Source organism: Helianthus annuus, chromosome 3 (genome assembly GCF_002127325.2).
Source record: "Helianthus annuus cultivar XRQ/B chromosome 3, HanXRQr2.0-SUNRISE, whole genome shotgun sequence".
NCBI classification, from domain to species: Eukaryota; Viridiplantae; Streptophyta; class Magnoliopsida; order Asterales; family Asteraceae; genus Helianthus; species Helianthus annuus.
In genome coordinates, this window is record NC_035435.2 from 68,622,622 (window position 1) to 68,639,860 (window position 17,239).

Genomic DNA, 17,239 nt, shown 5'->3' on the forward strand with positions numbered 1-17,239 from the left:
AATAAAAATCTGGTTGCAGAAGGGAAGAAACCTTTTTCTAAGGTATCCTTCCTCATCATTGTGTCTGCATACCCCCTCTCAATGAAGTCAATTTTTAACTCGTTTTTAGGAAAAGAGTCTTTACCTTGCAGATCATCGAGTTGAAAGACTTCAGATATGGATTGCGGTGTTATTTGGACTGCTTCCTTCTGCAGAGTAGAGTTAATGGCTATGACATCTTTTCCTTGTTTTTCAAGGATGCAATTTTTCCAAAACTCTCTCTGAGTTTGCAGGTAAATTGGTGCATCAGCGGTCAACAAAGTTTTGTAGTTTGAAGCGTTGATAATGTCGAGGATGGAATCAAATGTATCGATATTGCCGGGTTTTGTGAGAAGACCCAGTAGATTGTGAGATGGTTTGTGTGGGATGTCGTTGGAGGTAACCTTTTGAGAGGCCCCTTTTGAAGCGGATGATTTCGATTTTGTCATTTTGAAGATGAAGATCGAAGATGAGGTTGTGGAGAAATTTGAAGAAATGTGATGAAAACTGCTTTGAGAAGAGAATTTTTGAGAATTCAATTCGACAGTGAAACCTTGTTTGGGTGTTGAAAGGGGTTTTATAGAGGAAGAGTGAATGCTGACGTGGCAGCAGTTACAAAAGGTCTGACTACTAAGTACTGTCCGCATGCCATCCCCTGGTGAAGTGAAGGACAGTAGTTTTGAACAGTACTTTTTGTGAAAACAACTGGTGAAAGCAGTAGTTATAATGGAAATGGAGGACAGTGGATGCTTTTCACTATCAGTAGATAGATCAGCAGTGGAGACAACATTGATTATGATCATCAGTGGTTATCAAGAAAAAGGAGAACAGGGAATGACTTTCAGCAGTGGACAGACTTTTGTAGTAGCACAGACTTTTGAACCCAATCAGTGGTTATGGCAGACTTTTAGGATTTTAATGAAAAATTCATTTTTAGCTATTTTTAAGGATGGATTTTTGATTTTCTGAAAACATTTTGATGCTTTTATTCATAGTAAAACAGGATTTTGCCTGTTATTCCATGTTGAGCATGCCAATCCTAGAGATCAAGCTTTCAAAGGTATATGTGTCTAATGCTTTGGTTAGCACATCTGCTAGCTGATCCTTAGTTGGAACATGATGCAGAGAAATCAAACCTTTTTCATAGCAATCCCTCACAAAGTGATGTCTGATGTCGATATGTTTGGTGGTTGAATGGGAAACTGGATTTTTGATGATATTTTCTGCTGCCTGGCTGTCCAACATGAGTGGTGTCTTCAAGGCAGTGATACCAAAATCCAGTAACTGATTCTGAAGCCAGAGCAGTTGGGCTGTACAGCTTGCAGCAGCTATGTATTCAGCCTCAGCAGTGGATGTGGAAACAGCTGCTTGCTTTTTGCTTTGCCAAGACACTAAGCAATTGCCTAGGAATTGGCACCCTCCTGAAGTGGACTTCCTTGTTTTATCACATCCAGCAAAGTCACTATCTGAGAAACCAGGCTCTGGGTGCTTGTTTCAAGCCATACAAAGCTTTGTTTAGCTTGTAGACATGATCTGGATAAAATGGATCCTCAAAACCTGGAGGTTGACAGACATATACCTCTTCTTGAATTTTACCATAGAGGAATGCACATTTTATATCCATTTGGTACACCTTGATATTGTGGTTGACAGCAAAGGCCAAAAAGAGTCTGATTGCTTCAAGTCTTGCAACAGGAGCAAATGTTTCATCATAATCTATTCCCTCTTCTTGTCTGTAGCCTTGAACCACAAGCCTGGCTTTATTCTTGACAACAATGCCCCTTTCATCAGTTTTGTTTTTGAAGACCCACTTTGTGCCAATAGGACTTACATTCTCTGGCAGTGGTACAAGCTCCCATACTTGTAGTCTTCTGAACTGTTGGAGCTCTTCTTGCATGGCCTCTACCCAGCTGTTGTCTTTCAGTGCCTCTTGGTACTTGACTGGCTGATGGAGTGATAGAAAGCCAGCAAAAAGACAAATGTTTTGGGACTGCTTTCTTGTGAGCACCCCTTCATTGATGTTGCCAATGATTTGATCTGGTGGATGAGATTTCAAGAAGATTAGCTCTCCTTGGTAGGGAATGATGGCATTTTGTGGTGAAGGCTGCAGATGTGTATCATCTGAGCTAACCACTGCTGGTGACTTTGATGACCCAGCAGTGGCTTCAAAAGGTGGAGGCATTGGAGGTAAAGGTGTGAACACCTGCTGACTTTGATCCACTGTTTGAGGACTTTTGTCAGCAGTGTTTGATGAGGTGGAAGCAGTGGTTAAGGGGCTACTTTGGTCAACAACTGTTGAGGTAGCAGTGGTTGAGCTTTGACAACTATTTTGAACAACTGATGCTCCCCCCTTTGAGGCAGACTTTTGAGGAATGATGATTTCATATCCATAGTCTGGTGATGAATCCTCTAATAGATCTGCAGTGTTAGTCTTGACAGCAGTATTTTCAAAGGTGAATTTTTCAAGATCAAACAATTCTGCAGGATTTGCAGGGATTTTTAGTGATGAAAGTTCATTGAACTTTACATTCAAGGTCTCTTCCACTGCTTTGGTCCGTGTATTAAACCCTTTGTAGGCCTTAGCTGTGGATGAGTATCCCAAGTGATATCCCATATCGATTTTGGCTGCAAATTTCGAGATAGAATCTTTTAAGTTCAAAATGAAGCATGGGCAACCAAAAACTTTGAAATATGAGATTAATAGCTTTATTTTATATAGAATTTCATAAGCAGTCTTTTTGTGCCTGGAGTTGATTAAAACTCTGATTTGGACATAGCAAGCAGTGTTTACTGCCTCTGCCCAAAAAGTTAATGGCAAACCTGAATCTGCAAGCATGGTTCTGGCAGCCTCAATCAGTGTTCTGTTCTTTCTTTTAACAACTCCATTTTGCTCTGGTGTTCTAGGAATGCTGTACTGCCTTACAATCCCTTTCTTCACACAGAAGGCATCCAACTCCTTATTTTTGAATTCTTTGCCATTGTCACTCCTGAAGACTTTTACTGGAAGGTCAAATTGCTTTTCAACCTGTATCACAAAGTCTTGCAAAAAACCTGCAGTCTCATCTTTGGAGTGTAAAAAGAAGGTCCATGTAAACCTAGAGAAGTCATCAACAATAACCAAACAATATCTTTTCTTTTTGAGACTCATGACTTGCACTAGGCCAAACAAATCCATGTGCAGCATCTGCAAACACTGGGTTGTTTTGGACTCTTCAATGGACTTAAAAGAGCTCTTGTGTTGTTTTCCTTTTAAACAGGAAACACAGTGTTCAGGACATGAAAACATTTTTTGTGGTAAGCCTCTTACTAAGCCATTTTTTGAAATTTCATTGATTGTTTTGAGATTTGTGTGTCCCAGTCTTTTATGCCATAGCTCTGTCTCTTTGTTAGAGGCAGCTGAGAACAGACAGGCATCAGCTCTGGGACACTCTCTTGACATGTCAACAACATAAACATTGCCACTTCTTTGAGCAACAAGTTTTGTTGAGCCTTTCTTGATTATTGCTTCAATCTTACTAACCATTTCTGGTCCGACAATCCTACAACAATCCTTTGTGAAGAATGATCCAAACCCTTTATCACTCATTTAAGACACACTCAGGAGGTTGAATTTCAGATTATCAATAAGATTGACATTTTCAAATTTTACATTTCCAGACTTTACAGTACCAGACCCCAGAACCTTTCCCTTACTATTATTACCAAAGGATATATCACCCCCCTCCATGAATTTTGAAATCTTGAAGAAGGGCTTTACATCCTGTCATGTGCCTGGAGCCTCCACTATCTACATACCAAAGACTATCTAAGCATGCAGAAGTTCCCTGCACATGAAGTAAAGGATTAGTTCAAAAAGGTTTCCAAAGCCAACAGGGCTTTGGATGGGGTCTCAACAGTGTCTGGGATGGAGGCAGATGCATGGACAGTGGTTAGCTCAGGGGTTTGTACATTTTTCGGAATGTATTTCTCTAACCACTGTTGAGGGTCTTGACCTATCATCTGTTGATAACCAAAAGGATGCCTCTTCACTTTTGGTTTAGAGGGCTTTTTGTAAGTCTCATAAACGTGTGGAATCCTTTGGTATGATGCTTTTTCCTTGCCTTTTCTGAATTGATTGGCTGGAGGTGCATCTATCACCTGTACATCCCTTTGAACAAATGTTTGATTCAGCTGTTTTGTGACAGCAGTTTGGACAGGGATGAACAGTGGTTGTTTCTTGGTGAACTTAACAGATGATGCTGATGAACTTAAGGATGTTTTTGCAGTGTACTCTTTCTTCTTTTCATCAAAGTTTTTGAGATACACACATTCCTTAGTTTTGTGGTTATTTTTACCACAGATGGTGCAGCTGGCAGCAGGTGAAATGCTGATTGTTTTGTTTATATCATATGCTTTTAGATGAAAACAATCTATTGTTAGATGATTCTTCTTTTCACAGAATTCACAAAACAAGGTTTTGATCTTTTCTCTTTTCTTCCTTTTCTCGGATTCCTTTGCAACAAAGTTTTGAACCTCTGTTGGGATATCTTTGATAGGAATGACTCTTGCTTTTGGAGCTTTTACACCATCAGTGGTTGTGAAATCCATTGGTTTGAAATTTTCAAGAATATCACACTCATCAGACCATGTGGGTTTAAATTGGTATTTCTCAATTTCCTCAAAAGTTGAGGATCCCACAGATCTTTCCAGAGTAATTTTGTTACCAAGTTTGTCGGTTATTTTAACCTCTTGGCCATTTTTATTGGTAGGTATGATTTCAGAAGAAACAGCTTGCATTGCAGCAGTGCTTGCAATGTCATCATATTTTCTATGACCTAGACCAAACTTGACATTGCTTTTAAGCTGTTTCTCAAGCATAACCTCATACTCTTTGCAAGACTCCACCCACCTTTCACAGGTGATCTGGGTAGACTCTAACTTCTTTTTACAAACTTGGTATTTTTCTACCATAGTTTGGAGTTGAGTTTTGGTTATGCTTTGTTCTTCTTTCAAACTGCTGATCTCTTTATCTTTTTCAGCCAATTTGTTTTTAAGTTCTTTCAATGACTTTTCAAATTTGACCTCATCAGACAAGATTTTATCTCTAAGGTTTTCATTCACCTCTTTAATGTTAGCAAATGCAATAATACAGTTGTCTGAACACAGTTTTTCAAGAACTTGAGGTGATACCTTAGCAGCAGCCATCATGGCACAATCACATTGATGATTATCTTCTTCATCAGCTCTCTCTTCGTTATCACCAGCTTTCTTCGGCTCTTCTTCCTCTTTGTCTTCTTTGGACCAAGGGTCGGTTAGTGGTTCAATCAGGGTTTCTGAATTTTCTTCCAGCAGTAGTTCACCAGCAACTGCAGTAACCACTGCTTCAGCAACTTCATCAACTGTTTCAGCACTTAGCTGTTCACCTTCAGCTTCATCCCCTTCTGGTATTGACTCTAATGCCATCAAACAAAATTCATCATTACAAGCATAATTAGAAGCATATAAAGCAAAATTTTCATCACTAAGCTCTTCAGGCATGCTGCTCCAATCAACAAAGCCTTGTGTGAAAAAGCTTTGCTGATCTGGTTGTGTCATAGTTGGAGCAGTTGTTTGAGGTGCAGCAGGTTGCACTTGTGCCTGAGGGACAGGGGCTTGAACATACTGAATTTGTGGAACAGTGGTTTGAACATAATGTACCGGCACAGGGGTTGCAGCATAATGAGCAGTGTTAACATGTGCTGCAGGGGCATATTTGTAACACCCCGAAAAATATTAATGTTATACTTTAATAAAAAATACTAGTAGTAAGTTAAGGTAAAAGACTAGGAAAGATAACCTAGTTAGTAGAGGTCTTAACATAACATGACCAAAAAAAAACCCTTGTTTTATAACCCATGTTTAATTGAGGGACCAAATGTGTTAATTCTGGAACTTAATTTATTACTAGTAAAAATAACACACCAAACACACACCTAAGTGTGTGTTTGATCGTCCAGAACCAGGAAACAAGAGGGGATTTCCCTCAAACCCTAAAATTCACCAAAATTCATCAATTGAAGGTGCAAATCGAGTCCAAATTGAAATCTGAATATAGATTTGTGATCACCTTGACTAAGGGATCGTAAGGTATGTAAAATTTCATGACTTGGTTCTACCTTAGATTTTGGATAAAATCATAGGATTCAAATCTGGTCATGCATGATGTTTGTTTTAATTGAAATAGTGTATAAGGATGAACTCTAGTAGATTCCTTGCTGAAATTTGGTTTAATTATTGCAAAATTCATGATCACCATTAGAGGTGATATGTGGGTTTTGTAGAAAGGTATGAAACATTAGGATTTTGATGTGTCCTAGAGTAATTCAAGCTTTATGAACAAGATTCAGAGATTATTGGTGTAATGATTTAGCAAAATTGCCTATGTTGATGTTTATCATGGCTAAATGATGAATGTTAAGCTTAGTTACAAATTGTAAGAAAACATGCACACAAGATGTTTGATAAAATGCCTAAAAGACACTAATCGACACTAATGTGGTGTTGGTAAAGTAACAAGCTTAGTTATGAGCCGAATGGTTCTAATGATAATTGGCTTGTATGTTTTTAGGCAATACGAGTGAGGCGTCGGGGAGTCAAGCCGGTACGGACGCTCGCTTAAAGGGAAAGCTTTAAGGTACGTAGTTGACGCTACTATAATGATGATGATATAGATTTCTTATTATTGGTTGCTAGTTTAAACAATTTAGAATCGTGTTGGTTTGGTTGTCTAAAATGATGGATTTCATAATGGCAACCCCGAATGAGTAAATAATTGATGGGTACAAACCGGGTAACGGAAGTACCTCATCCGTAGTCCATAAACCCGGGTATGGGGTAATGGGAAGAATAGTAGAATCACGCAAACCGGTAATGGGAGCGTGTGTGTTGAAGCAAGGGATCCGAAATGGGTCGTACTTGTTGCGAAGGAATACTCCGTGCTGCACTTAGATGGCCGAAAAGTGCAGGAATCGGTACAAACGGGTCAAAACAGCAAGTAAGAGGAAAATGCAGAAGCCACCGTAAATTACGGTACCACCGTAATTTACGGTGGAGGGCAATTCATTACGGCAGTTTTCTACTGCCTTACGGTAGAACCTTAAACATCCAGCTCTCACCGTAAATTACGGTGACCACCGTAATTTACGGTGGAGACCGGCTAGAAATGTTAAGTTTTGTTTAGGTTCACATTTTGAATCCGATTTAAACGCACATTTAATTATGTGAAAATTGAGGGATTCTAACCTTGGTATTTTGTTAAATTTCCAGATTTCAAGTAAGTCAATCAAGCGGATGGTGATCAACTCAAGACTTATGAACCGAACACTTTCAAGAAGATGATCTTCACTTTTGTTTTAGGAGTTCATTTTGTGAAAACTTTTGTAATGAAAGAATTACTTATGTGTCCTTAAAGTTTAGTGGTAGTTTTCAAATACTTATGTACTAAACGTTTTAAATGACTATGGTCTTTCTTATCTAGTTGGTTAAAATATGACGTATTTTAAGTAGAGTGTTACATGTTGGTATTCAGAGCTAAGGTTAAAGAGAATTGTGTTCGGTTCAAGGCTTGATCAACATCCGGTAAGAATTTACTTAAAGTAAATTAAATTTAAAAAGATTAAAAAGGGTAACGATTTATTGTGTATGGGAGGAGTATAGTGATATACTCGAACCCGGGGAGTACACTTAGTATAGATGATAAGGCAAAGTTATATACTTGGCCGGAAAATAAGTACGAAGTCTCATGTAAGAGCATGAGAGCGATTGAACAAGATTATTTAACGGATCATTTTAACATTTCAGTAAGAAGATGTCGGGAGGTGCTAGTAACAATGTTCTATCCCTCACTACCGACGAGTTGAAAGAGAAGATTGCCGAGGAAGTTGGTAGGGCCATCGAAGTCAGTCTACCAAGATTTGTGGAAAGAATGCAAAACACCTTACTTTCGACTATGGAAGAAAGAATTGGTGAACTAAGAGAAGATCTTACCAGTGATAGGGGCAAGGCTAAGGAAAAGAAGGGTTGTTCTTACAACAAGTTTATGGCGTGCAAGCCCCCGGTTTTCAATGGAGAGGTAGATCCAATTGCTTGTCAAAGGTGGATAAGCGATATTGAAGGTGTTTTCGAACGAACGCATTGTGATGAAAGTGACTTCGTGGCGTATGGAACTGGCCAACTTAGAGGCCAAGCCAAGGATTGGTGGGACAACCTCAGAAACGAAAGGGGTGTTGAAACAATAAGGGCGATGACTTGGGAAGCTTTCAAAGTACCATTCCTCAAACATCACAGCCCCAAGGCGGTGATAAATAAGATAAAGGAAGAATCCATGCAATTGAGGCAAAAGGGTGAAACCGTTGATAAGATTACGGGAATGTTCATGGATAAGCTCAAGTTTTGTGATGACTTGGTCAAAACTGAAGAACAGAAAATTTATTATTATCACACCATGCTTAGGGCTGAATATAGGGAGTTCATGACTCCCTCACATTATGAAAGCCTTACCGATATAATCAATGCGGCGCGGGAGCGCGAGATTGAACTGAAAAGGCAAGTTGAAAGAGGTGAAAGGAGGGCCTTGGATGAAAACCCGAGTCCCACAAAGAAGCCGAAGGTAGCTGAATCTTCGAAGAAAGGAAGTGCAAAAGGAGGATCTCCGAGTTGCAAAACATGTGGACGCACTCATAAAGGTGAATGCTATTTCAAGAACAAACCTTGCGTGGCATGTGGCAAGATAGGGCATGGGGTTGCAAATTGCCCCGACAAAGTAACGGTGTGCTATAAATGTTACCAACCGGGTCATAAAAAGTCAGAATGTCCGGAATTGGTGGGAAAGAAGGAGAGTGCCGACTCTAGGGATGAGACCCCAAAGGCTAAGGCAAGGTCGTTCCAAATCACTGCTGCGGAAGCAAAAATGGAACCCGACGTGGTTACAGGTATATTTACTATAAATTCGATCCCCGCACGTGTTTTATTTGATACAGGTGCGAATAAGTCTTTTGTTTCACATAGATTTATTCAAAACCCCATGTTTACATTAACAAAATTACCTATGCCAATGGAAGTAGAAGTAGGTAATAACAAATGTTTTCTTGGTTGTGATGTATGTCGGGAATGCAAATTGAATATCGATGATGAGGAATACTCCATTGATTTAATACCCATGTCCATGGGTGAATTTCAAGTGGTCGTCGGAATGGATTGGCTATCCCGCTACCATGCTAAGGTGATATGCTTACGTAAGGAGATACACCTAACGTCTCCGAGCGGAAGGCGTGTCATCATTTATGGGGAGAAGGCTTGTAATCCCGTGATATGCTCAATAGTAGAAGCCCGCAAGTGTATACTACACGGGTGTAAGGCATATCTAACTTATGTGCGGGACGTCGAAAAAGAAATGCCCAAAATTGAAGACGTACCTGTGGTGCGTGATTTTAAAGATGTCTTTCCCGAGGATCTCCCGGGAATACCACCAGAGTGAGAAATAGAGTTCGGGATTGAACTAACCCCGGGTGCTAAACCGGTTGCTAAGGCACCGTATAGGTTGGCACCTTCAGAACTGCAAGAGTTAATGTCTCAGTTGCAAGATTTACTAGAGAAGGGATTCATCCGGCCTAGCGTGTCTCCTTGGGGAGCTCCCGTGCTATTTGTAAAGAAGAAAGACGGGAGCATGCGGATGTGTATTGATTACCGGGAGTTAAACAAACTCACGGTAAAGAATCGATACCCACTCCCGAGAATTGACGATTTATTCGATCAATTACAAGGCGCTAGCTGGTTTTCAAAAATCGATTTGAGATCGGGTTACCACCAATTGAGGGTGAAGGAGAGTGATGTACCAAAAACGGCATTCCGGACACGATACGGACACTTCGAGTTTCTCGTAATGTCGTTCGGATTAACGAATGCGCCCGCGGCCTTCATGGATCTCATGAACCGGGTATGCAAGCCGATGCTCGATAGATCGGTGATTGTTTTCATAGACGACATCCTCGTTTATTCAAGAAACGAGGCGGAGCACGCTGACCATTTACGGGAAGTATTGGAAGTATTAAGGCGGGAAAGATTGTATGCTAAATTCTCAAAATGCGCCTTCTGGTTACGAGAGGTGCAATTCCTAGGGCACGTCATAAGTGCCAAAGGAATATTGGTGGATCCGTCGAAGGTGGAAGCGGTGTCGAAATGGAACCCTCCAAAGAATCCATCCGAAATTAGGAGTTTCTTGGGGTTGGCAGGTTACTATCGGAGATTCATTCAGGATTTCTCCAAGATCGCAACGCCGTTGACCAAATTGACCCGCAAGAATGAGAAGTTCGTCTGGGGAAGCGACCAAGAAAAGGCATTTCAGACATTAAAGGAAAAATTAACCTGTGCACCGGTGTTGACTTTACCGGATGGTACGGAGGATATGGTAGTTTACTCGGATGCATCGCACCTAGGCCTTGGGTGCGTACTAATGCAAAGGGGAAGGGTGATCGCCTACGCCTCTAGGCAACTTAAGCCGCATGAAACAAAGTACCCAACTCATGATCTCGAGTTGGCAGCCGTGGTCTTTGCCTTGAAAATCTGGAGGCATTACTTGTATGGTGTGAAAAGTACTATTTTCACTGACCATAAAAGTTTGAAGTACTTTTTCGATCAAAAAGAGTTAAATATGAGGCAGAGACGCTGGTTAGAAGTGGTGAAGGACTACGACTGCGAGATCCACTACCACCCCGGAAAGGCTAATGTGGTGGCGGATGCCCTTAGCCGAAAGGACGAATGCGTTCCAATACGAATACGATCTATGCAGTTAGTAGTAACTTCAGGCCTGCTCGACCGAATTCGAGAAGCCCAAACCGAAGCGTTAAGGGAAGAAAATTGGAAGAAAGAACGCATAAAAGGGATGATAAAAGACCTTACGGAAGGAAGTAATGGGATGAAATGCCGAAATGATCGGATTTGGGTCCCAAACACATGTGGTGTTAAGAGTCTTTTGCTTGACGAGGCACATAAGTCTCGCTATTCGATCCATCCCGGGGCAACTAAGATGTATAGGGACTTGAAGCAAAACTATTGGTGGCCGGGGATAAAAAGGGATGTGGCTAAATACGTGGAGAAATGTTTGACTTGCTTACAAGTCAAAGCGGAGCATCAAAAACCCTACGGCAAGTTGCAACCATTAGATATTCCGGTTTGGAAGTGGGAACAAATTACAATGGACCTGCTAACCAAGCTGCCCAGAACTAGCCGTGGTTTCGATGCCATTTGGGTAGTTGTGGATAGACTAACCAAAAGTGCCCATTTCATCCCTATCCGAGAAACTTATACGTCCGAGAAGATGTCAGAAGTGTACACTAATGAGATAATAGCACGCCACGGAGTGCCGATATCCATCGTGTCCGATAGGGATACCCGGTTCACTTCAAATTTTTGGCGCGATTTCCAAAAACAAATGGGAACCAAATTGTTTCTTAGCACCGCGTACCATCCTCAAACGGATGGTCAAAGTGAAAGAACAATACAAACGTTGGGAGATATGTTACGGGCGTGCATAATTGACTTCGGGGGTAGTTGGGATATTCACCTACCGTTGGTTGAATTCTCATATAATAACAGTTACCACGCAAGCATCGGCATGGCTCCGTATGAATTGCTATACGGAAGGAAGTGTCGAACTCCGGTATGTTGGGGTGAGGTTGGTCCGCGTGAACTTGAACATAAAGATGTAATCGGACTCACGAACCAAAAGATCGATATAGTCCGAGCCCACCTAAGGGCGGCCCAAAATCGACAAAAGGCGTATGCGGACAAACGAAAAAGACCGATTGAGTTCCAAGTTGGTGATAAGGTTATGTTGAAGGTATCACCATGGAAAGGAATAATCCGGTTTAGAAAAAGGGGGAAGTTAAGCCCAAGGTTTATCGGGCCCTTCAAAATCATCGAGCGAGTCGGTAGGGTGGCTTACCGTCTCGAATTGCCCCCAGAATTGAGTGGGATACATAGTACGTTCCATGTATCACATCTCCGGAAATGTCTAGCTGACGAAACCGCGTATATTCGTTATGACGACATCGAGATAGATAATAGTCTCAACTATGCGGTGAGACCTATTGCGATTCTAGACCGTAAGGTGAAAAGCTTAAGGAACAAGATGGTCTATCAAGTAAAGGTCAAATGGGAACACCGAAAAGGATCGGACACCACTTGGGAGTCTGAAGAGGAAATGAAACGACTACACCCTACACTTTTCGGTACGTATAAGAACTTCTGTCATATACATAAACAGGTTTCGGGGACGAAACCCTCTTTAAGGGGGGTGGACTTGTAACACCCCGAAAAATATTAATGTTATACTTTAATAAAAAATACTAGTAGTAAGTTAAGGTAAAAGACTAGGAAAGATAACCTAGTTAGTAGAGGTCTTAACATAACATGACCAAAAAAAAAACCCTTGTTTTATAACCCATGTTTAATTGAGGGACCAAATGTGTTAATTCTGGAACTTAATTTATTACTAGTAAAAATAACACACCAAACACACACCTAAGTGTGTGTTTGATCGTCCAGAACCAGGAAACAAGAGGGGATTTCCCTCAAACCCTAAAATTCACCAAAATTCATCAATTGAAGGTGCAAATCGAGTCCAAATTGAAATCTGAATATAGATTTGTGATCACCTTGACTAAGGGATCGTAAGGTATGTAAAATTTCATGACTTGGTTCTACCTTAGATTTTGGATAAAATCATAGGATTCAAATCTGGTCATGCATGATGTTTGTTTTAATTGAAATAGTGTATAAGGATGAACTCTAGTAGATTCCTTGCTGAAATTTGGTTTAATTATTGCAAAATTCATGATCACCATTAGAGGTGATATGTGGGTTTTGTAGAAAGGTATGAAACATTAGGATTTTGATGTGTCCTAGAGTAATTCAAGCTTTATGAACAAGATTCAGAGATTATTGGTGTAATGATTTAGCAAAATTGCCTATGTTGATGTTTATCATGGCTAAATGATGAATGTTAAGCTTAGTTACAAATTGTAAGAAAACATGCACACAAGATGTTTGATAAAATGCCTAAAAGACACTAATCGACACTAATGTGGTGTTGGTAAAGTAACAAGCTTAGTTATGAGCCGAATGGTTCTAATGATAATTGGCTTGTATGTTTTTAGGCAATACGAGTGAGGCGTCGGGGAGTCAAGCCGGTACGGACGCTCGCTTAAAGGGAAAGCTTTAAGGTACGTAGTTGACGCTACTATAATGATGATGATATAGATTTCTTATTATTGGTTGCTAGTTTAAACAATTCAGAATCGTGTTGGTTTGGTTGTCTAAAATGATGGATTTCATAATGACAACCCCGAATGAGTAAATAATTGATGGGTACAAACCGGGTAACGGAAGTACCTCATCCGTAGTCCATAAACCCGGGTATGGGGTAATGGGAAGAATAGTAGAATCACGCAAACCGGTAATGGGAGCGTGTGTGTTGAAGCAAGGGATCCGAAATGGGTCGTACTTGTTGCGAAGGAATACTCCGTGCTGCACTTAGATGGCCGAAAAGTGCAGGAATCGGTACAAACGGGTCAAAACAGCAAGTAAGAGGAAAATGCAGAAGCCACCGTAAATTACGGTACCACCGTAATTTACGGTGGAGGGCAATTCATTACGGCAGTTTTCTACTGCCTTACGGTAGAACCTTAAACATCCAGCTCTCACCGTAAATTACGGTGACCACCGTAATTTACGGTGGAGACCGGCTAGAAATGTTAAGTTTTGTTTAGGTTCACATTTTGAATCCGATTTAAACGCACATTTAATTATGTGAAATTTGAGGGACTCTAACCTTGGTATTTTGTTAAATTTCCAGATTTCAAGTAAGTCAATCAAGCGGATGGTGATCAACTCAAGACTTATGAACCGAACACTTTCAAGAAGATGATCTTCACTTTTGTTTTAGGAGTTCATTTTGTGAAAACTTTTGTAATGAAAGAATTACTTATGTGTCCTTAAAGTTTAGTGGTAGTTTTCAAATACTTATGTACTAAACGTTTTAAATGACTATGGTCTTTCTTATCTAGTTGGTTAAAATATGACGTATTTTAAGTAGAGTGTTACAATATTGGGTATAGTGCACAGTGTTTTGTTGTTGTGGTCTAGGATTTGTGCTAGGGTGAGTTATTATGGGACCAGTAGTTTGACTCCTACATTCTCTAGCAAAGTGACCTAGCCTACTACACTTATAACACTTGATTTTCGATTTATCCAACCCCACCCTTAAATTTCCATGAAGCCCTAGAAATTTTCTCCCTGTTCTTTTATAGAACTTGCTTGTTCTTACACTAAGCAAGGCCAACTGATGCAAGATGTCCATCTCCTCTAAGTCAGTGGGATCAAAATGTTGCAAATCATTCAGCTCAAAACACAAATTATTTGACATCTGGTTCTCAGTATTTGCTGTGAAAGCATAATTTGTAGAGTGAGAATCAGAGTTAACGAAGTTACTCCTAGCTGTTATGTCAATAAAATGATCATAACTCTGATCCTTACTACTACTGCCAGATTCTTCCTGACCAAACAGAGCTGTGCTGCCGAATGAATAATCATCAGCAACTTTACTAGACTCTTGCAACCTCCTTTTTTGGTTCAACTCTCTTTCGTAGGTCAGGAGTGTACCATGGAGTTGGGTCAGGGTCAGATCTTTGAATTCAGTTGAATTCCTGGTGACAAAAACAATTGTGTCCCATTTTTCTGGCAGTGATCTAAGGAACCTGCTATTTTGGGTTGCATTTGGAAATGTAACCTTAACAATGTGACAACTCGTACTTCGAACCCGTCTTTGTAACGTATGCAACGTATGTGAACTTAATTGACGTATGGAATGTTATGACATTACGATATGTGATGGCTTTTCTCTCTGGCTCCTTGGCGATTTTTGGCGATTTCTTGTAAGGAACCCTAGTTCTTGTTTTCAACCTTAATTTTGATCAATCTGGGTTAGGTATTGGGGTGTTGTCGATCCTTCTGAGTAAGGTTCTTGACTGCAATCCTGGTTTCTAATCTTTTGCAATCAAAGTTAGGGTTTTCGTTTCAATTTTTCTTATCTAGGGTTTCTTTGCCATCATTGCCTTGTTGCCGTAAGCTGGGTTTTTGTGTTCGTTTTGTGTTTTTGGATTCACGTTGCATGTTCGCTGCCGTCTAGGGTTTACTGTTGCCGCCTAGGGTTTTTGTTTTTGCTGCGTGTGCTTTTTGCATGGTACTGCCGTTTCATTGTAGTCTCATGCATGGCGAATACTCGTGATTCTAGTTTGGAGGACTTAGGTTTCCAATCATTCTCGGAAAGGATGCACGGAGATGTTTTCATCACGTCAAAGGGTTCTATGAATGCTCCTGATTTGAGAAGTAAGTCTTCATTGTTTAGTAAACCGATAAAGATAGATGGAAACCCTCTGTTGCCGCGACGAGGGTTAGTGCAAAATGATCTTAAGGGAATTAATGTTATTGACGAACTGGAAAAGATTACTGTTCCAGTTCAGCAAGTTGTTGGTCACCAGCAGAATCCTGCTCATCCCGAGATGGATTGTGGTCATGCGGAGCCGGTTTCTTATGCTGAAAAATTGAAGAGTAAGTCAAGGCCGATGACTGAAGTGAATTTCAGGAAGCTGGAGTCCATGGAAAAGTTTCAAGAAGCGGACGTTGTGATTCCAAAGGAGGTTGTTAAGAAGGTACAAGATCGTTTCGATAATGTTCTTTTTGGTTATTTCCTTGGGAATAGATTGCCATTTCCCGTTGTTGAGTATTATGTCAAAAATGTTTGGGCGAAGTTTGGCTTCTCTAAGATTATGATGAACTCGGATGGATTTTTTTTCTTTAAGTTTGAAACTAAAGAAGGTATGCACCGAGCGCTGGAGGGAGGGCCTTGGCTAATTCGTAAAGTGCCATTATTTCTCAACATATGGTCTCCGTCTATCAGTCTAAAAAAGGAGGGTATTAAATCCGTGCCTATATGGGTTAAGCTCCATAATGTTCCGATTGCAATTTACACGGATGATGGCTTAAGTTTGTTGGCATCGAAGATCGGAGTTCCTAAGAAATTGGATAGTTACACGGCTGATATGTGTACACATAGTTGGGGTAGGAGTAGTTATGCTCGAGCATTGATAGAAGTGAATGCGGATAATGAGATGAAGGACCATATAGTTGTTGCCATTCCGAAGTTGGATGAAGATGGATTTACTATGGAGAAAATAAAGGTTGAATATGAGTGGAAACCACAACGTTGCTCGGGTTGTAATATCTTCGGCCATAGTGACCACAGTTGCCCGAAAAATCAGATGGATAAACCCAAACAAGTTTCTGTGGACGCGGATGGTTTTATTACCGACAATAGGAAGGTTGCTAAGATTGGAATGGTGAACAAAAAACCGAAAGCAAAGTTTGTTTATAGACAAAAAGTGCACAAGTCGGGAGCAAGTACGTCAGGAACTAAAAAGGTTTCGGGTATCCCTGTGACTGCGACCAACGTAAAAACGTCAAACGCTTTTGAAGCTCTTGATGAGGATTATGGAGATGGTTATGAGGATAATGGGTCGACTAATGTGGGTTTGAATAACAAGACGCATAGATCGACACAGGTGGCTGATGATGAAGTGCTGGAAGTTACGCCGACTGAAATGGCCAAGTTTATGTCTAATGAACAGCATGTTCATACTTCTGAGGGGGCAAGCACTCCCGGTATCAATGGTCTTAATGGATAGTATTCTAACTTGGAATATAAGGGGATTGAACCGCCCCTTGAAACAGAATGAGGTTCGTGTTATGCTTTCGGAAAATAAAGTTTCGGTTTGTGCTATCTTAGAATCCCATGTGGAGGTTGCTAATTTGGCTAGAGTATGTAAATATGTTTTTAGGCAATGGAATTGGACGTCAAACGGGGGGTTATGTCAACGGGGTACCAGAATTATTCTAGGATGGAATAGCGATTTGGTAGACGTTATGATATTGTCGCAATCTGATCAGGTTATCCACGCTCAAGTCTGGTCCAAAGCTGATAACAAGAGTGTTTTTTGTTCGTTTGTGTACGCGAAGAACAAGTATCAAGAGCGAAGGAGTTTGTGGGAGGATTTGTGTAGGCACAAGTTGCTGTGTACGAACACCCCGTGGTTTGTCATGGGCGATTTTAATTCAGCCCTCCATGGTGATGATTCTCTATTTGGTACGT

General features: G+C 40.6%; 1 long non-coding RNA gene across 1 annotated transcript; it reads left to right on the top strand.

Annotated features, from left to right (window-relative positions):
* The first annotated feature begins 5,989 nt into the window (after positions 1 to 5,989).
* On the top strand, positions 5,990 to 13,257 carry LOC118490157. Its single transcript, XR_004888411.1, has 3 exons — positions 5,990 to 6,123; positions 6,605 to 6,670; positions 13,191 to 13,257. It is a non-coding gene; the product is annotated as an uncharacterized LOC118490157 (long non-coding RNA).
* The last annotated feature ends 3,982 nt before the right edge of the window (positions 13,258 to 17,239 follow it).